This window comes from Rhinichthys klamathensis, unplaced genomic scaffold (assembly GCF_029890125.1).
Source record: "Rhinichthys klamathensis goyatoka isolate OS25496 unplaced genomic scaffold, OSU_Roscu_1.1 h1tg000123l_1, whole genome shotgun sequence".
In the NCBI taxonomy this organism is placed as follows: Eukaryota; Metazoa; Chordata; class Actinopteri; order Cypriniformes; family Leuciscidae; genus Rhinichthys; species Rhinichthys klamathensis.
Window position 1 is genome coordinate 1516888 of NW_026606660.1, and position 17459 is coordinate 1534346.

General features: G+C 43.3%; 1 long non-coding RNA gene across 1 annotated transcript; it reads left to right on the plus strand.

Annotated features, from left to right (window-relative positions):
• Positions 1 to 12346: 12346 nt before the first annotated feature.
• LOC130088818 (uncharacterized) lies at positions 12347 to 13845 on the plus strand. The gene is made up of 4 exons (XR_008807501.1): positions 12347 to 12410; positions 12947 to 13014; positions 13426 to 13524; positions 13798 to 13845. It is a non-coding gene; the product is annotated as an uncharacterized LOC130088818 (long non-coding RNA).
• Positions 13846 to 17459: the final 3614 nt, after the last annotated feature.

Genomic DNA, 17459 nt, shown 5'->3' on the forward strand with positions numbered 1-17459 from the left:
GTCTGTCTGTCTGTCTATCTGTATGTCTGTCTGTCTGTCTGTCTGTCTGTCTATCTACCTGTCTGTCTGTATGTATGTCTGTAAGTCTGTCTATCTGTCTGTCTGTCTGTAAGTCTGTCTGTCTGTCTGTATGTATGTCTGTAAGTCTGTCTATCTGTCTGTCTGTCTGTCTGTATGTATGTATGTCTGTAAGTCTGTCTATCTGTCTGTTTATCTGTCTGTCTGTCTGTCTGTATGTATGTCTGTCTGTAAGTCTGTCTATCTGTCTGTCTGTCTGTATGTATGTATATAAGTCTGTCTATCTGTCTGTATGTATGTATGTCTGTCTGTCTGTCTGTCTGTATGTATGTATGTATGTCTGTCTGTATGTCTGTATATAAGTCTGTCTATCTGTCTGTCTGTCTGTATGTAAGTTTGTCTATCTGTCTGTCTGTATGTATGTATGTCTATCTGTCTGTCTGTATGTATGTATGTCTGTAAGTCTGTCTGTCTGTATGTAAGTCTGTCTATTTGTCTGTCTGTATGTAAGTTTGTCTATCTGTCTGTCTGTCTGTATGTATGTATGTCTGTCTATCTGTCTGTCTGTCTATCTGTCTGTCTGTCTGTCTGTCTGTCTGTATGTAAGTTTGTCTATCTGTCTGTCTGTCTGTATGTATGTATGTCTGTAAGTCTGTCTGTATGTAAGTCTGTCTGTCTGTCTGTCTGTCTGTCTGTCTGTATGTATGTCTATCTGTCTGTCTGTGTGTAAGTATGTCTGTCTGTCTGTATGTATGTATGTAAGTCTGTCTATCTGTCTGTCTGTATGTCTGTCTCTATGTCTGTCTGTCTTGTCTGTATGTATGTATGCATGTATGTAAGTCTGTCTGTCTGTCTGTCTGTCTGTCTGTATATCTGTCTGTCTCTGTCTGTCTGTATGTCTGTCTGTCTGTATGTATGTCTGTCTGTATGTATGTATGTATGTCTGTCTGTATGTATGTCTGTCTATCTGTATGTCTGTCTGTCTGTCTGTATGTCTGTCTGTCTGTCTCTGTCTGTCTGTCTGTCTCTGTCTGTCTGTCTGTATGTCTGTCTGTCTGTCTGTCTGTATGTCTGTCTGTCTGTCTTTATGTCTGTCTCTGTCTGTCTGTGTTTATCTGTATGTCTGTCTGTCTGTCTGTTTGTATGTATGTCTGTCTGTCTTTCTCTGTCTGTCTGTGTTTATCTGTATGTCTGTCTGTCTGTCTGTCTGTCTGTTTGTATGTATGTCTGTCTGTCTGTCTCTGTCTGTCTGTGTTTATCTGTATGTCTGTCTGTCTGTCAATTCAATTCAATTCAATTCAATTCAAATTGCTTTATTGGCATGACTGTACATATTACAATATTGCCAAAGCTTGTAACACATAGTATAATAATAAAGACATAAAGAATAATAAAGTATTATAACAACTTAAATTCAAATGTACAAATTAAATTAATTGCACAAATTAACAAAGTAACAGGTTATAATTTCTGTGAACATTTGATACCACAGTGTTTTAACATATATATACACACACACACATTACTGAGGGTCACTGTGGTGGACATTAGGGAAACATACTGAGGTCAGTCTCACACACATACACACATTTACCTGCTGTCTCTCAGGCTGTGGCACACACACACGTATCTGGCAGCCAGTGTTGCGGTCTGTCCCTCTCCTAGTAAGATCTTTATCTGTTCTACTTCAGTCATGGCTGTAAAGTTCTGTATTATGTTATTAAGTTTGTTAAAGTAGAGGTCTCTGACTGAGCTGTATCTGTGACAGTGAAGGAGGAAGTGTGTCTCTGTCTCGATCTCTCCTGTCCTACACTGAACACACACCCTTTGCTCTCGGGGTAACCAGCTCTTTCTGTGTCTGCCGGTCTCGATGGCTAGACTGTGTTCACTCAGCCTGTACTTGCTCAGGATCCGTCTCTGCTTTGTGTCTCTCACACTCTGGAGATATTCTTCCAATACATAATTTGATTTCAGATTTCTATAGAATTGTAATTTACTTTGTGTTTTGGTTTCCTGATCCCCAGCAAACACGTGTATGTGGGGCCCACATGGGTTACACATGGGCTACGTGGGTACAGAGTGGGCATGGGCTCAAAATGGGCATCTTATCTGGGGCCCACTTGGGTCAACTAAGTAGGTCCAACATGGGCAAACCCAGGTGGGCTCCCCATATGGGACCTAGTTGGTTCACTAATGGGAAATTGAGTACATGGGTTGAAAATGGGCTACAAGGGGACTAATTCAGTTTACCAAGACAAGTGCAAAAAGTCAATCCCAAAGATTGATTACACTGCACCTTTGAAAAAAAAATTATTGTTATTTTGACACTTTAACATGTGACTTTAATCTATTAAAAATCTATAAATGCCAACACAATTGCAATTGTACCCAATTTTTGCAAATTAAAAGGACCAAGAAACTTCGGATACAGAGAAAAAAAGAAAAGAAAAAAAAAAGACTTGAAAGTGTACAAATCTTTGGCAGGATGGATCTCGCGAGATTTCATTTAGCAATTCCCATCCCCCACTCCACGCCCTGAACCGCGCGGACGCCATTGCACTCTCACTCATTCTGCTGTAATTTTCGGGAGGAGATTCTTGCTGTATTCAAGGTAAGAACTACAATCTTTTAAAAACTGAAATGTTAATTAAAATACATTGTTTTCAAAACATAATGTTAACCAAAAGCTTATTGTCACGTTCGAATTTCAGTTAGAATTTCGAGTTCCCTCAGATCGCGCCATTTTCCCTTATTTCTGGCGCTCTGCACGCTATTATAGCAAGTAATATTCTTAGTTTCTTATAATTGTTAAAGGTCAACTCTCCCAAAAAATGCAACCTATGGCCTTTTTGTGAATCTACCCGAGGCAAACATTTGTTTAAAAGCATAATTATGATGGAAACGCCAGTATTAAGATTGACCGTATTTTAGCTGTTGTTGTTTCCGGCCGCCGGTTTCTTGTCAGTCAAAAATAGTCGAAAAAATACTATTTGAACTGTGTATTATTACAAGTTGATTGGAGTTGAGACTCCAGCTTAAAAATTGTACCACTGTTTTACAATATAAATCCCACAATGGCAGCAGTTTCTTAATTTTTATAAGATGTGCACATTAAACACCCAAAATATAAGCAGGACTTATTAATATTTCGAATTTAATTAACGTTACCCGACAAGCCTGTTTAATCTGTCTGCTACCGTCTATATTGTGATCACAGAACAGCGTCATACAGCGATCATTTTAGCTTTTAGATTCTAAAAGTGTGCACATTCAATAAAATATTTAGGCTACATTCTTGATGTTTAATTTTAAATAAATCTTAAATAAATGTCTATTTTGTCACACAACAACTAGTTTTCACTGAATTATGAGATCTGAGAAGCTTTAACACCATCTCGGCAACCCTTTGGATTCCTGTGCTATTTTTTCCTTTCTTTATTTAGTGCTAATTCAAAAACAACTGCACAAAAGATACCCAATATAGTTACACTTTAGAATACTGTTTCAAATAATTAGTAATTCCTTTTGATGGATTTGGTAACAAACATGTACAGTATTTTAAACGTTTACAGGGGTAAGTCGTGATTTTATTGCCTTCTGAATCCATAATGTCAGTGTATTGTATTGCATGTATTGTGTATCTATCTAGTGTATGACTCGATACACAATACACACAATAGATTACTACTTCTGATGTAAAATAGCCATCGATTAACCTGCACGATTTGGGAGGAAATGTAATTGCGATTATTCAGGTTAATTTTTTGTGTTGTCTCCCCCATAATGATAATGTTGTTTTCCCTAGGTTGGCATGGTGGACTCACTCTCGCTGTTATCCAAGGTAAATTATCAACACTATCACCCCTTACATGTGTTTTATTTAACTAAATACATCATAATCAGCTAAAAAGCATGCGCAGGTCACTTTACTTCCTGAACAAGTGCGTACCCGAGTCCGTGTTGCTTTCACATTCACGCGAACCGCAGCACGGATCGAGTGCAACCGAACTTAGAGTGCCTCCTCCAGGCAGTCTCGGGTTCGGTACCCCAGTGCGCACCCGGGTCCGCATGACAGCGTTCACATTAGCGATTTTTCATGCAAACAGTGCTCCGTTCCGAACTAAACTGCCAGTGTGAAAGCACCCTAGACTTTTCAAGTAAGCCAACTGAAGTAGCCTACTGTACACGTTAGCGCCTATTTGTTTACGCTAGTAACTGCTAGCTAGGAATTCGCAGGCTAAGTGACTGAGGGTGCTTTCACACTGGCAGTTTAGTTCGGTAACTAACTAACATTAGCCCAGTGCATAACAACAATCGTTGATTGCTGAACAGAAATCGTGTCAGATGTGGAGTGAAAAATGTCAAGGTGGAGATAACTGCTTTGCTGCAAGGGCTCAAATATGGAATTTAATCTCACTCTAATGCTCTTTTATGTATTTTTCAGGAGGCGTGAAAAAAAATGCCCTTACAAACCAAATTGTCAGAAGAGACGCAGAAAAGGCAGTGTCAAAGTGGCTAATCGGTGCCAGGGACAGGGGCGAGGGCACATGGTGGAGAGCAAGATGGGTAAAAGTCTTAAGATATGCTTGTTTTTATATGGAAATACAAACTTTAAAAAGACAAGAATGATTGTAGCCAAAAGATATTGAATCAGGGGTTTTCAAACTTGTCCTGGGAACCCTCAGCACTGCACACCCACTTCAGATCTAGCAGTTTCTACTAATGAGCTAATGTGATGAATCAGGTGTATTAGATGTGGGAGACATACAAAGTCTGCGTCCGAAAACTTAGGCAGCTGACTCATTGCCTTGCTGCCTTATCAGGCAATGTCTTAGCAGGCAGCGTTTACACACTAAGGTGCCTCACAAAACTGATTTTAGACAGACTTATGAGGCAGCATAATGATTTAACAACAAAGTGAACATTTAATGACTTGAATATTGAAATTACTTCAAAAGGTAAAAATGGGTCAAAATGTACATTTTGTGCATTCAATATGTGCAGATGGTGTTCCAGGACAGGTTTGCAAACCCCCTTATCTTGATAAACTTGATGTGGGGCACCAAAAGGCTAACCTGACGCATCTGTTTGAACTGTGAAAAGGAATTTAAAAAAGTGGCATAATGGTTGATTCATTCATTTATTTTCTCTTTTCAAAGGACCGTTGGGAGAGCGACGACAGAGGAGTGAGAAGCTGTTTTGGAAATTGTCAGGAGCTTTAACTTTTTTTATAGTTAACATTTTGATACTTGTGTTTTATAAAGTTGTAAATGTGCAATGTTCTAATAGTCATGTTAAAATTGTTATTATAACTTGCTTAATAAAGTAAAGCATGAACTACTGCTTCTGTTCATTGAATACCTTTAACATTTTAGTGTAGTTTAGTGGATTACATGTAATGTTTGTATTTAGGGGTTTACTGTAAAATAAGGTAACCCAAACAAACAAATATAGTAGCCCATATATATACCTGTTGTGGCCCATAAGAGCCCTAGATAAGACCTATCTGGGTCCCATCATCAACCCATGTGGGCAGACTCCTGTAGGCCCTAAATGGGAGCTACCTAGGTTACCCATATGGAGCCCATCAAGATCCCATCATCAACCCATCTGGGCTAACCCATGTGGGGCCTCCATGGAAACTGAGGACAAAATTACCTGGGTCCCAGTTGGGTAGCCCAGGTGGGCCCCAGATATCAGCCCAAGTACAACCCCTTTGGGCCCCACATGGGTGTGTTGGCTCCAAATATGTATTTTTAGACTGTTTGATAATTTGGTTTATTCTGATGTGTGTGTGAGAGGCAGTGCTGGCCTGAGACTGGTTAGTGTTAGTCGGGTTAGTCGGGTTAGTGAGTCTCAGGACCAGCTGGGTTTGTAATGCTTTAAAATGTAGCGATTCTGTGGGACTTGATTTTAGATGCATCCAGAATTTGAGGGATCTTTTTTGCATATTAATAATCAATGGGAATCGGCCTAATTCTGCCCTACATGCATTATTGGGTGTTTTTCTTTGTAGTTTTAGTATCATTTTGCAGAATTCTGTGTGTAGGGCTTCTGTTGGATGTCTGTCCCATCTAGTGTAGCTCTGATCACTGAGTGGACCCCAAACCTCACTTCCATACAGCGCAATGGGCTGGATTACACTATCAAAGATTTTACACCAGATTGGAATCGGTAATTCAGTGTTTTGGAATTTCTTCTTAATGGCGTATAGAGCTCTTCGAGCTTTATCTTTGAGAGCATTCACTGCCATACTGAAACTCCCCGATGCAGTGATGACCAGGCCGAGGTAAGTGTACTGCATCGTGTGCTCTAGGCCGGTGCTGCCTAGACTGAACTGGTATCTGTGTTCCTGACATCTGGGCTTCTTCTGAAAGACCATAATGTTGGTCTTTGTGAGGTTGACTGCCAGGGTCTGTCTGTCTATCTGTCTGTATGTATGTATGTCTGTCTGTCTGTCTGTCTGTCTGTATGTCTGTCTGTCTGTCTGTCTGTCTGTCTGTATGTCTGTCTGTCTGTCTCTGTCTGTATGTCTGTCTGTCTGTCTGTCTATCTGTCTGTCTGTATGTATGTCTGTAAGTCTGTCTATCTGTCTGTCTGTCTGTCTGTCTGTAAGTCTGTCTGTCTGTATGTATGTCTGTAAGTCTGTCTGTATGTAAGTCTGTCTATCTGTCTGTCTGTCTGTATGTATGTATGTATGTATGTCTGTAAATCTGTCTATCTGTCTGTCTATCTGTCTGTCTGTCTGTATGTATGTCTGTAAGTCTGTCTATCTGTCTGTCTGTATGTATGTATATAAGTCTGTCTATCTGTCTGTATGTATGTATGTCTGTCTGTCTGTCTGTCTGTCTGTATGTAAGTTTGTCTATCTGTCTGTCTGTATGTATGTATGTCTATCTGTCTGTCTGTATGTATGTATGTCTGTAAGTCTGTCTGTCTGTAAGTCTGTCTATCAGACAGTCTGTCTTACATACATACATACAGACAGACAGATAGACAGACATACATACATACAGACAGACAGACAGACAGACAGATAGACAAACTTACATACAGACAGACAGTCTGTATGTAAGTTTGTCTATCTGCCTGTCTGTCTGTATGTATGTATGTCTGTCTATCTGTCTGTCTGTATGTATGTATGTAAGTCTGTCTATCTGTCTGTATGTATGTTTGTCTGTCTTTCTGTCTGTATGTCTGTCTGTCTGTCTGTCTGTACCCTTGTGAAAAAGAAGTGTGCTTAATTGTATTGAAAGCGTTCTGTTTGTGTGCTTAAACTCATAAAAGTATACTTTTTGAAAAGTGTTCTTGCAGATAATATTATATAATTAAAATTAAAGACCACTTAAGTGTACTTAAAGGGAATACACTTTAATGACAATATTTATTAACTCACTTAAGTGCACTTTTACAAATGCACTTTGTAATAATATCTAATTAAGTTTAACTTAAAGTAAGTACACTTTCATTACAATATTTATAAACACACTTAAGTGCACTTTTAAAAATGCACTTTGTAATAATATGTAATTAAGTTTAACTTAAAGTAAGTACACTTTCATGACAATATTTCTAAACACACTATAGTGTACTTTTTAAAAATGCACTTTGTAATAATGTCTAATTAAGTTTTACTTAAAGAAAGTACACTTTCATGATCATATTTCTAAACACACTTAAGTGCACTTTTACAAATGCACTTTGTAATAATATCTAATTAAGCTTAACTTAAAGTAAGTACACTTTCATCACAATATTTCTAAACACACTTAAGTGCATGTTTTAAAAAAAATCACTTTTTAATTGTGTCTAAGTTTTACTTAAACATACATGTTAAATAATTATGAATTTATAGTGTTTTAAAGTTATTAAAGTTATAAGTTATTAAATGAAATTTATTTAGATGTATTGACTAATCCAGTGGTTTTCAAACCTGTCCTGGAGGACCCCCAACACTGCACGTTTTCTTTGTCTCCCGAATCAAACACAACTGATTCAACTCATCAGCTCATTAACCCATGTGATAACCCACGTGCAGTGTTGGGGGTCCTCCAGGACAGGTTTGAAAACCACTGGACTAATATACTAAATAAAATAATATTTTTAATGGAAAACATGGAAAGTAATTCACTTTAATTTCAACTCAAGTGTGTTGTCCAAAAATAATTTGTTCATGTATTTTAAATGTGTTTAGTCTATAATATATACTGTGTGCATTAATGCACTTGGAATGTATTTTTCCAATAAATTTGCAATACAGTATAATCCAGGACAACCTATTGTTGACATTTTTGTCAGTTTTCTACATAATATTTGACAATAAAATTTAATTTATGAGAGGAGTCTTAGCAGTAATGTGTTGTACTTTACATCTGTGAACAGAATACTTTCAATATCATTATGTTGTTCTAAGTCAATTAAACACATTTAATTGCAATCTACACTACATTGAACAAAAATATTGACTTTTAGTTAGATGAAAGAGTAAAGTTTTGTGAACTTACAGAGTCTAACAACACAATTGAGTTTGAACAACTTCAACTTAAACAGAAAAGCTAAAATGAAAATATACTCTATACGAACATGGTGTTTAATGAGCATGCGCCAGAAATACTACGTCATGATGACGCACTACTTCACTAGAGTTTGAAAAATGCGCTGTTCTCTTACGAGAGGTTCTCTCGTATTGCGTAAGCTAGCTTACGCTGCGGGAAAGATTCATCTTTTCTGAGAAATTGAAGCCAAAAATGATCCTATAATTTTGTATCCATTGTCAACGCAGTTCAGCTGCAGCAGAGCATGAGCAGGCTAGCTAGCAGCTCATTGGCTCGCTCACAGGGAACTGCTTAAGCCTATGAGGAGACACGAATGAACTCTCGGCCAATGAGAGTCTGACCTGCTCTCATTGCGTCAGAGCCCGCCGAAACGGGCGTGGCCAGAGAGTATAAATTCGCCTCTCAGGCTGCAAACTCTGATTTTCATCTCTTCAGCGAGGCTACACGCATCTGCTGATCCTGAGAGAAGCCGCCGTCGTGGAAAAGGCACCTTCTAGCGAGCATCTGGGAGACTGAGGAAGCCGGCCGTCTTCGCCACCTTCAGCCGTCCTGCAAGCTAGCGCCATCCGACGGATTCATATCCTTTTACCAAAAAGCTTCTTGTTTTTGTGTGTGTGTATCTAAAAGAGCCGAGCGTCTTTGTAAAGATGTCTCGTTTTTCCTCCTGCGGTTCTTGCCGCGCTCCCCTCGAGACTGGAGACCGCCACGTCATCTGCGCTCTCTGCCTCGGATTGGAGCACGCCGAGCTCGCCCTCGCCGATGGCGGCTGCGATCTCTGCGAGGAGGACAATGGGGACCATGTAGCCATTCACCCCTTAGCGTTACGCTTCAAAGCGTGGGAAGCTATTCCGGGAATTTCCCAGTGGGTGCTAAACACAATAAGGCTAGGCTATCGCTTACAGTTTCACCGCCGCCCTCCACGTTTCCGAGCGCGGCTAGAAACTATTGTGAACCCAGAAGCAGTGACTCTGCTCCGTTCAGAGATAGCAAAACTATTGTGCAAAAGGGCTATAGAGAGAGTTCCTCTGTCTATGAGCGAGTCGGGGTTTTACGGCCGTTATTTTCTGGTTCCAAAGAAAGACGGCGGCCTCAGACCAATCTTAGACCTCAGATTTCTGAACAAAGTTCTCATGAAGAGACTGTTCAAAATGCTCACTATCAGAAAACTCCTCGCGCATGTGCGCCAGGGGGACTGGTTCATTTCACTAGATCTGAAAGATGCTTACTTTCAGATTCAGATAAATCCCCTTCACAGGCCATTCTTACGTTTCGCCTTCGAAGGCCAGGTTTATCAATACACCGTCCTTCCGTTCGGCCTGTCCCTAGCACCCCGCACGTTTACGAAGTGCATGGATGCGGCGCTCGCCCCCCTGCGGAGTCAGGGGCTGCGAATACTGAACTATTTGGACGACTGGCTGATTTTGGCACAATCACAGAGAGAGCTACTGTCTCATCGTACAGATCTCCTCGACCATCTGAAAAGTTTGGGCCTCTCTGTCAACTGGACAAAGAGCGCACTTCATCCCAGTCAGACTATCTCCTTCTTGGGTATAGAGCTAGACTCGGTCTCGATGACGGCTCGTCTGTCTACACAGCGCGCGCGCCGTGTTCAGCGTCTCGCCGCATCCTTTCAGATGAACAGACTCACACCTCTGAAAACTTTTCAGAAGGCGCTGGGTTACATGGCCTCAGCCTCCGCAGTGCTCCAGCTGGGGTTACTGCGCATGCGCCCGCTTCAGTTCTGGTTGAAGAGCCGTGTGTCTCACCGCGCGTGGACCACGGGCCACCAGCTGATAAAGGTAACGCAGACCTGTATCACAGCTCTGCAGCCATGGACCATGACAGAATGGTTTCAGCGGGGCGTTTCCATGGGGACCTTTTCTCGCCGAAAAGTCATTTCGACAGACGCATCCAACACGGGTTGGGGTGCGGTCTGCGAGGGCTCACCGGCCTTCGGCCCCTGGTCAACTCAGGAGAGTCTCCTCCACATAAACTGTTTGGAGATGCTGGAGGTCGAGAACGCGCTCACGCGCTTTCTGCCGCGCATTCACGGTCACCATGTGCTGATCCGTTCGGACAATATGGCCATGGTCTCCTATCTAAACCGTCAGGGCGGAGTCAGATCCAGAAATCTCTTCCGGCTGACAGAACGCATCTTAGTTTGGTCTCAGTGTCACCTGCTCTCGCTCAGAGCGACGCACGTGCCGGGCCATCTGAACGACGGTCCAGACAGTCTGTCCAGGAACCCCATTCCCCCCGGGGAATGGTCCCTGCACACTCTTACAGTCCAAAAGCTGTGGCGAATATTCGGCAGAGCAGAGGTGGACCTCTTCGCCTCAGAAGAAAACACCCACTGCCCAAAATTTTTCTCAAAAGGCGAGGACGCGCTAGCCCAGACCTGGCCCAGCCGCCCGCTTTATGCATTCCCTCCGGTTTCTCTGCTACCGCAGGTGCTTCAGAGAATCAGGGAAACACGCCACTCGGTGCTCCTCATAGCCCCGCGTTGGGAGGGTCAGACTTGGTTTCCGGAGCTCACTCAGCTGTCACAGACAGCCCCGTGGCCCATTCCAGTCAGAACAGATCTCCTCTCCCAAGCTCGCGGCACGATATCCAGGCTCTGCCTGCATCCGATAGCGAATCTGACTCTAATCTCCTGTGTCCGGTCAGGGCCCTGAGATTATACTTTACTCGCACTGCTCTGGTCAGACGAGCTGAGCAGCTTTTTGTTTCGTTCGGTGGGCGCACCAAGGGGTTGGCCGCCTCGAAACAGACTCTGTCCAGATGGATAGTTGATGCCATTGCAGCCGCATACGCGTCAAAAGACCTGCCATGCCCTCTGGGCATCAGGGCCCATTCCACTAGAGGCATGGCCTCATCGTGGGCGTGGTCCAGCGGAATTTCCATTCATGATATTTGTGTGGCAGCGGGATGGGCTTCCCCCTCCACCTTTGTCAGATTTTACAATCTGGAAGTTCCCGCCTTGCAGGCTAAACTACTAGCAGTCTAGTATGTTACAGCTCTTCTGGTTGAGCTGCACTATAGGGAGTTATTCACTCAGACCGGTTTCGCTCTGTCCCTCCTTATCACGTGCTTATGTACTTCACAATCCCCGGCCCGCTCTGCTGGCCTTTGTCACATGTACATATATTATTCCCACTCATAAGGGTTCCCCGGGGTCCCCCCTGGGACTCATAGTGGATGCTTAGCACGCACGGCGTTGACCAGGTGTTCCCGCAGCGTAAGCTAGCTTACGCAATACGAGAGAACCTCTCGTAAGAGAACGAATCGGTTACCTAACGTAACCTCGGTTCTCTCTAGATGAGGGAACGAGTATTGCGTTCCTGGCCGTGCTTGTGCTACTAGCGTTCTCTCTTCATTCTATGAAAACCAGAGTTTGCAGCCTGAGAGGCGAATTTATACTCTCTGGCCACGCCCGTTTCGGCGGGCTCTGACGCAATGAGAGCAGGTCAGACTCTCATTGGCCGAGAGTTCATTCGTGTCTCCTCATAGGCTTAAGCAGTTCCCTGTGAGCGAGCCAATGAGCTGCTAGCTAGCCTGCTCATGCTCTGCTGCAGCTGAACTGCGTTGACAATGGATACAAAATTATAGGATCATTTTTGGCTTCAATTTCTCAGAAAAGATGAATCTTTCCCGCACCGTAAGCTAGCTTACGCAATACTCGTTCCCTCATCTAGAGAGAACCGAGGTTACGTTAGGTAACCGATTCGTTATGTTTCTGTAATGGCGGTGCATGAGGAAACTGAAGCTTCCCAAACAAAAGGAGCGCCACGTTTGGCTGTTTGCAGATGAGATGTTATACTGCAAATAATCAGTCAAGTAAGTATATCTTGATGCTTTCTTTATTGAATTTTTTTTCACCGCAGTTGATATTGCGATTAAGAGTGCTTTTTAATCGCAGATAGTAAAGTTATACGCAATAGATTCGGGAAGTAAATTAATCATGTTTCCACTAATTTATCTATGATTGCATTCTAATAATGTCTTACATCGTAATGTGCTCGCGTGTGTGGGCGTGTTCGAGGAATTTGTCTACTGAAATGTGTTTTTTATATATATATTTTTTCATTTATTTATTTTAAACCGACTTTTTAAAATAATTTAAAACAAACTAAATGACTTAAAGTTAAATTTGCATGCTGAATGCTGATCCAATTGTAACTCTCGAAGTCATTTATATTAATTAATCTTAACCACCATAACGTTACATATTTAATATATCACCCACCTCTAGAAATAATGCTTGTAATGTATTTAATTTCGTTTTGCATTTGAAGAGAGAGTTGTTCAGTTACTATTTGTTTTGGAATATGTAATATTTTTGTGCTTATCTGGATTAAACATTCATTTTGCAGGATCAGTTCACATTTGTTATTGGAGATACAGGGCAAGCGGTGTGGAATCACAGACCTGTATTGATGAGGTGATGTTACAAGATTTATTATGAATTTTTGCCCAGCCAGCACACCAAGCTAAAACACTGCTATCAAGTCACCAAGTATCCCTATAGCTTTTAATGCTTTGTATCTTTTCCATTTGCAAGTTATAGATTCCCACCTGTGCATTTACAAATGCCCCTATAATCATCATATATTTTACAGGTAACAAACCAAATGAAAAAGGCTGCCGCATTACTGTGTCAACCGTGGTAAATACAGGAACATCCTTCATGAAGATACGTGCGGCAAGCTTAAAATTCAAGATTACCTTTTTCAATTTGCATGGGTCTTGGGTTTGCATGGGTCATTAACCTATATGTGTGTAATTGATAAAGTTATGTTTAATTCCTTGTAAAGTAGCTAAATAAATGTTCTCTATTTTTAATAACTTTAAGCCCAGTGTCAGTGAAGATGGCGTGGTCAGTGCAATCCTGGTGTTTGTGGGAAATAGAGGAACCTTGCCCAGCTTTCTACTTCGGTGTGACCCTGATGAGGTAATTCATCACATCAACAGTTAGCAGTCAAAAGTTTACGTACACCTTGCAGAATAAACTGCTTCATCAGGGTAGTACTAAATAAAAACAGAACATATACATTTTTGTGTTCCCTCTTATTGCTAAAATTACTAACATTGTGCAGATACTGCAAGGTGTATATAAACTTTAACGGGAAAATATCTATCACTTTCATTCATTTGAGCCAAATATAATAATGGACTGGATCTGTTTTATAAACAAATGTTTTCCTTCACTTTTTTTTTTCTCAAGGTATTTTTTTCTGACTTTCCTGCCTCTTTGGAACAAATCCATTCACATATACTTTGGAGAGCACCGGGACATTGACATAAACAGCAGTTTCCAACTACTTCAAAACATTTGGTGACAAATGATTTTGGTTTTCTTGTTTTTGTGACTTTAGATTTCTTCAGTTTTTGTTTTGTTTTTGTTTTTTAGACAACCTTATATTCACTGTAATGCTGGAGTAAGCATTTTGTCCTGTTTAATCTTGGTGCTATGAAAAGGTTTAAGAGCTAAAATTAACAAGGTTCGGTAACACTTTAATTAGGTCTCATTTGTTAATATTAGTTTATGTATTAGCCAACATGATCTAAAAATGAGCATATTTTTACAGTATTTATGAATCTTTGTTAATATTAGTTAATTAAAATATAGTTTGTTAAAGTTAGTTAATACTAGTTAGTTAGTTAAGACTAATAAATGCTTAAAGTATTATTCATTCTTAGTTCATGTTAACTGAAGGAGTTAACTAATAATACCTTGTTGTAAAGCATTACCCGTTTGAATCTTAGTGTTCACATTTTGCAGTATAACGTCACATCACATTTTGTTTGTATTAATTCATGGGTTGTGTGTTTGATGTACTGTGTGTTTGCTTCTAAAATGACGTTTGTACTGGTAATCCCTAGGTTATGGGGACCAAATTACCCCAAAAGTATAGTAATACCAGTAAATTACATGGAAACAATCTTATAAATCATACAGAATGATGTTTTCTGAAAATGTAAAAACACAAAAATGTTTTCTGTGATGATAGGTTTAGGTTTAGGTACCTTTGTATGAGGGAGAAAATGATTGTGCATATAAGCATCATTGCCCTCCAGACTCTTTCTAAATGAGAGTTAAAGGGATAGTTCACTTTAAAATGAAAATTCTGTCATCATATACTCACCCTCAACTTACACTTAAGTGATCGTCTCGGGTTACGACTGTAACCCTTGTTCCCCGAGAAGGGAACGAGACACTGCGTCATCGTTGTGACACTTTGGGGAACGCCCCCAGCGTAGCGCATCTGAAGCATGAATGAAATCTGTCCAATCCTGATTGGTGCTGCGTCATGACGTAGTAGATGACGGCATAACCAGAAGATACAAAGGTACGCTGGCAAATACAAACACTAGCTCTTTGCGATGAAGCTAGCGCTCTGCCTGTGATAGGTGTGGCGACGAGACGCAGTGTCTCGTTCCCTTCTCGGGGAACAAGGGTTACAGTCGTAACCCGAGACGTTCCCCTTCGAGGGAACTCGAACTGCGTCATCGTTGTGACACTTTGGGGAACGAAATACCCACTATGCCACACCGTAATCACGCCCGCCCCTAGTGTGAAGCTGGAAGACCAGGCACACTTAGGACGCGAGCACTCTGGCGCCAGGCGTCACGGGGAGTTGCAGACTGTAAAAACGTATGAAGGTGTGCGGGGTGGCCCACCCGGCCGCCTCGCAGATCTCCTGAAGCGAGACGCCAGAAAGGAGGGCAACCGAGGAGGCCATGCTCCTGGTGGAATGTGCCCTCACGGCCATAGGTGAAGGCAAATTGCGCACCTGATAAGCCGTGGCTATAGCCTTGAAAAAATCCAATTACTGATTGTCTGTTTAGATGCAGGCAGCCCTTTCTTGGGAGAACCAAAGCACACCAACAACTGGTCTGACTTCCTCCACTGAGAAGACTTCTCCAAGTAAACCCTTAGGGCTCTGACTGGGCAGAGCAGGTGAAGTCTCCCCTCTTCCGCCGTCCCATGAGGTGGAGGATGGAAGGCCTGAAGAACCACTGACCACCTTGGGCACATAGCCCGGTCTAGGATGTAAGATGGCCCTAACTCCGCCAGGGGCAAACTCCAGGCAAGTTGGCGATATAGCCAAGGCCTGGAGATCCCCCACTCTCCTCAGATAAGTGATGGCAAGGAGAAATGCCACCTTGAAGGTCAGGTTCTTTGCCTCAGCCGACTCCAGTGGTTCAAAGGGGGCCTCAGCCAACCCTTCAAGAACCACCGCCAGGTCCCAAGTTGGGACTCTGGAGCAAGCCGCAGGCCTAATCCTCCGAGCCCCACGGAGGAAACGTACAACCAAATGGTGCCTTCCCAAAGGCCCAGCACCTATAGGTGAGTGGAAAACCGCAATGGCAGCCACATACACCTTAAGTGTGGATGGGGAAAGACCGGCGGGGAAACGATCTTGGAGGAACTCCAGCACTGAAGCCACTGGGCAGTTAACTGGGTCCACCTCACGCTCTCTACACCAAGTGGAAAACACATTCCACTTTAGGCTGTACAGTCTCCTAGTGGAAGGAGCCCTGGAGCTAAGTAGGGTCTCGACAACACCTGCTGACAGGCCAGCCTCTAAGTACCGAGCCCCCTCAGGGGCCAGACCCAGAGGTTCCACAGCTCTGGCCGGGGGTGAAATATTGTGCCCCCTGCCTGAGACAGCAGATCCCTCCTCAGAGGGACCTGCCACGGGAGGCCGTCTAGCAGTGCTACAATGTCCGAGAACCATATCGGCCAGCGGGGTGCTACTAAAAGTAGGCTGATCCCTTCCCGGCGGACCCGCTCCAAGACTCCCGGGAGCAGAGCGATCGGGGGAAATGCGTACAGACGCAGCCTCGGCCACGTCTGTGTCATAGCGTCCAGCCCCAACGGAGCTGGATACCTGAGAGAGAACCACAGTGGACAGTGGGACGTCTCTCGAGACGCGAACAGATCCACTTCCACTGGGCCGAATCTCACGCACATGGCCTCCACCACCTCGGGGTGGAGTCGCCACTCCCCGGGCCTCAGCCCCTGCCTCGACAGGACGTCTGCTCCCTGATTTTGGTCCCCGGGGATATACATCGCTCTGAGAGACGACAGTTTCCCCTGGGACCACAGAAGGATCTGGTGTGCCAGTCTGCATAGAGGGCGCGACCTCAGACCTCCCTGGTGATTCAGATATGCGACTACGGACATGTTGTCCGAGCGTATCAGGACATGGTGACCGCAGAGGTCCGGGAAAAAACTCCTCAGAGCTTTGTAGACCGCCAGCATTTCCAGGCAATTGATGTGCCAGGAAGAATGCCGGGTCTCCCACAGACCTCTCGCAAAGCGGCCGTCCATGACCGCGCCCCAACCAGTGAGGGAGGCATCTGTTGAAACGGCTTTCCGGCAACATGATGCTCCCAGCACCGGTCCCTGGGACAGGAACCAAGGTTTCCTCCATATGACGAGAGAACGAAGGCATCTGCGCGTTACCCTGATCATACGGAACGGATTTCCCCTCGGGAAAAATCCCTTGGTTCTCAACCACCACTGTAGGGGTCTCATGTGTAGCAGGCCAAAAGGTATAACACTGGACGCTGCTGCCATGAACCCCAGCAGTCTCTGAAACTGCTTCACAGTGAGGTTGTGGCCTAGCTTCGCTCTGGAGACCATCGCCCGTATGGACTCCATGCGTGCGGGAGACATTTGTGCCCGCATCGTCGTGGAGTCCCATACAACTCCCAGGAACGTAGTCCTCTGGGAGGGCGTCAACACACTCTTCTTTGTGTTGAGTCTCAACCCCAGGCTCTGGATGTGGGCGAGGACGACATCTCGATGCCGAATCGCCAGCTCTCACGACTGGGCCAGTATCAGCCAGTCGTCGATGTAGTTGAGCACCCTGACGC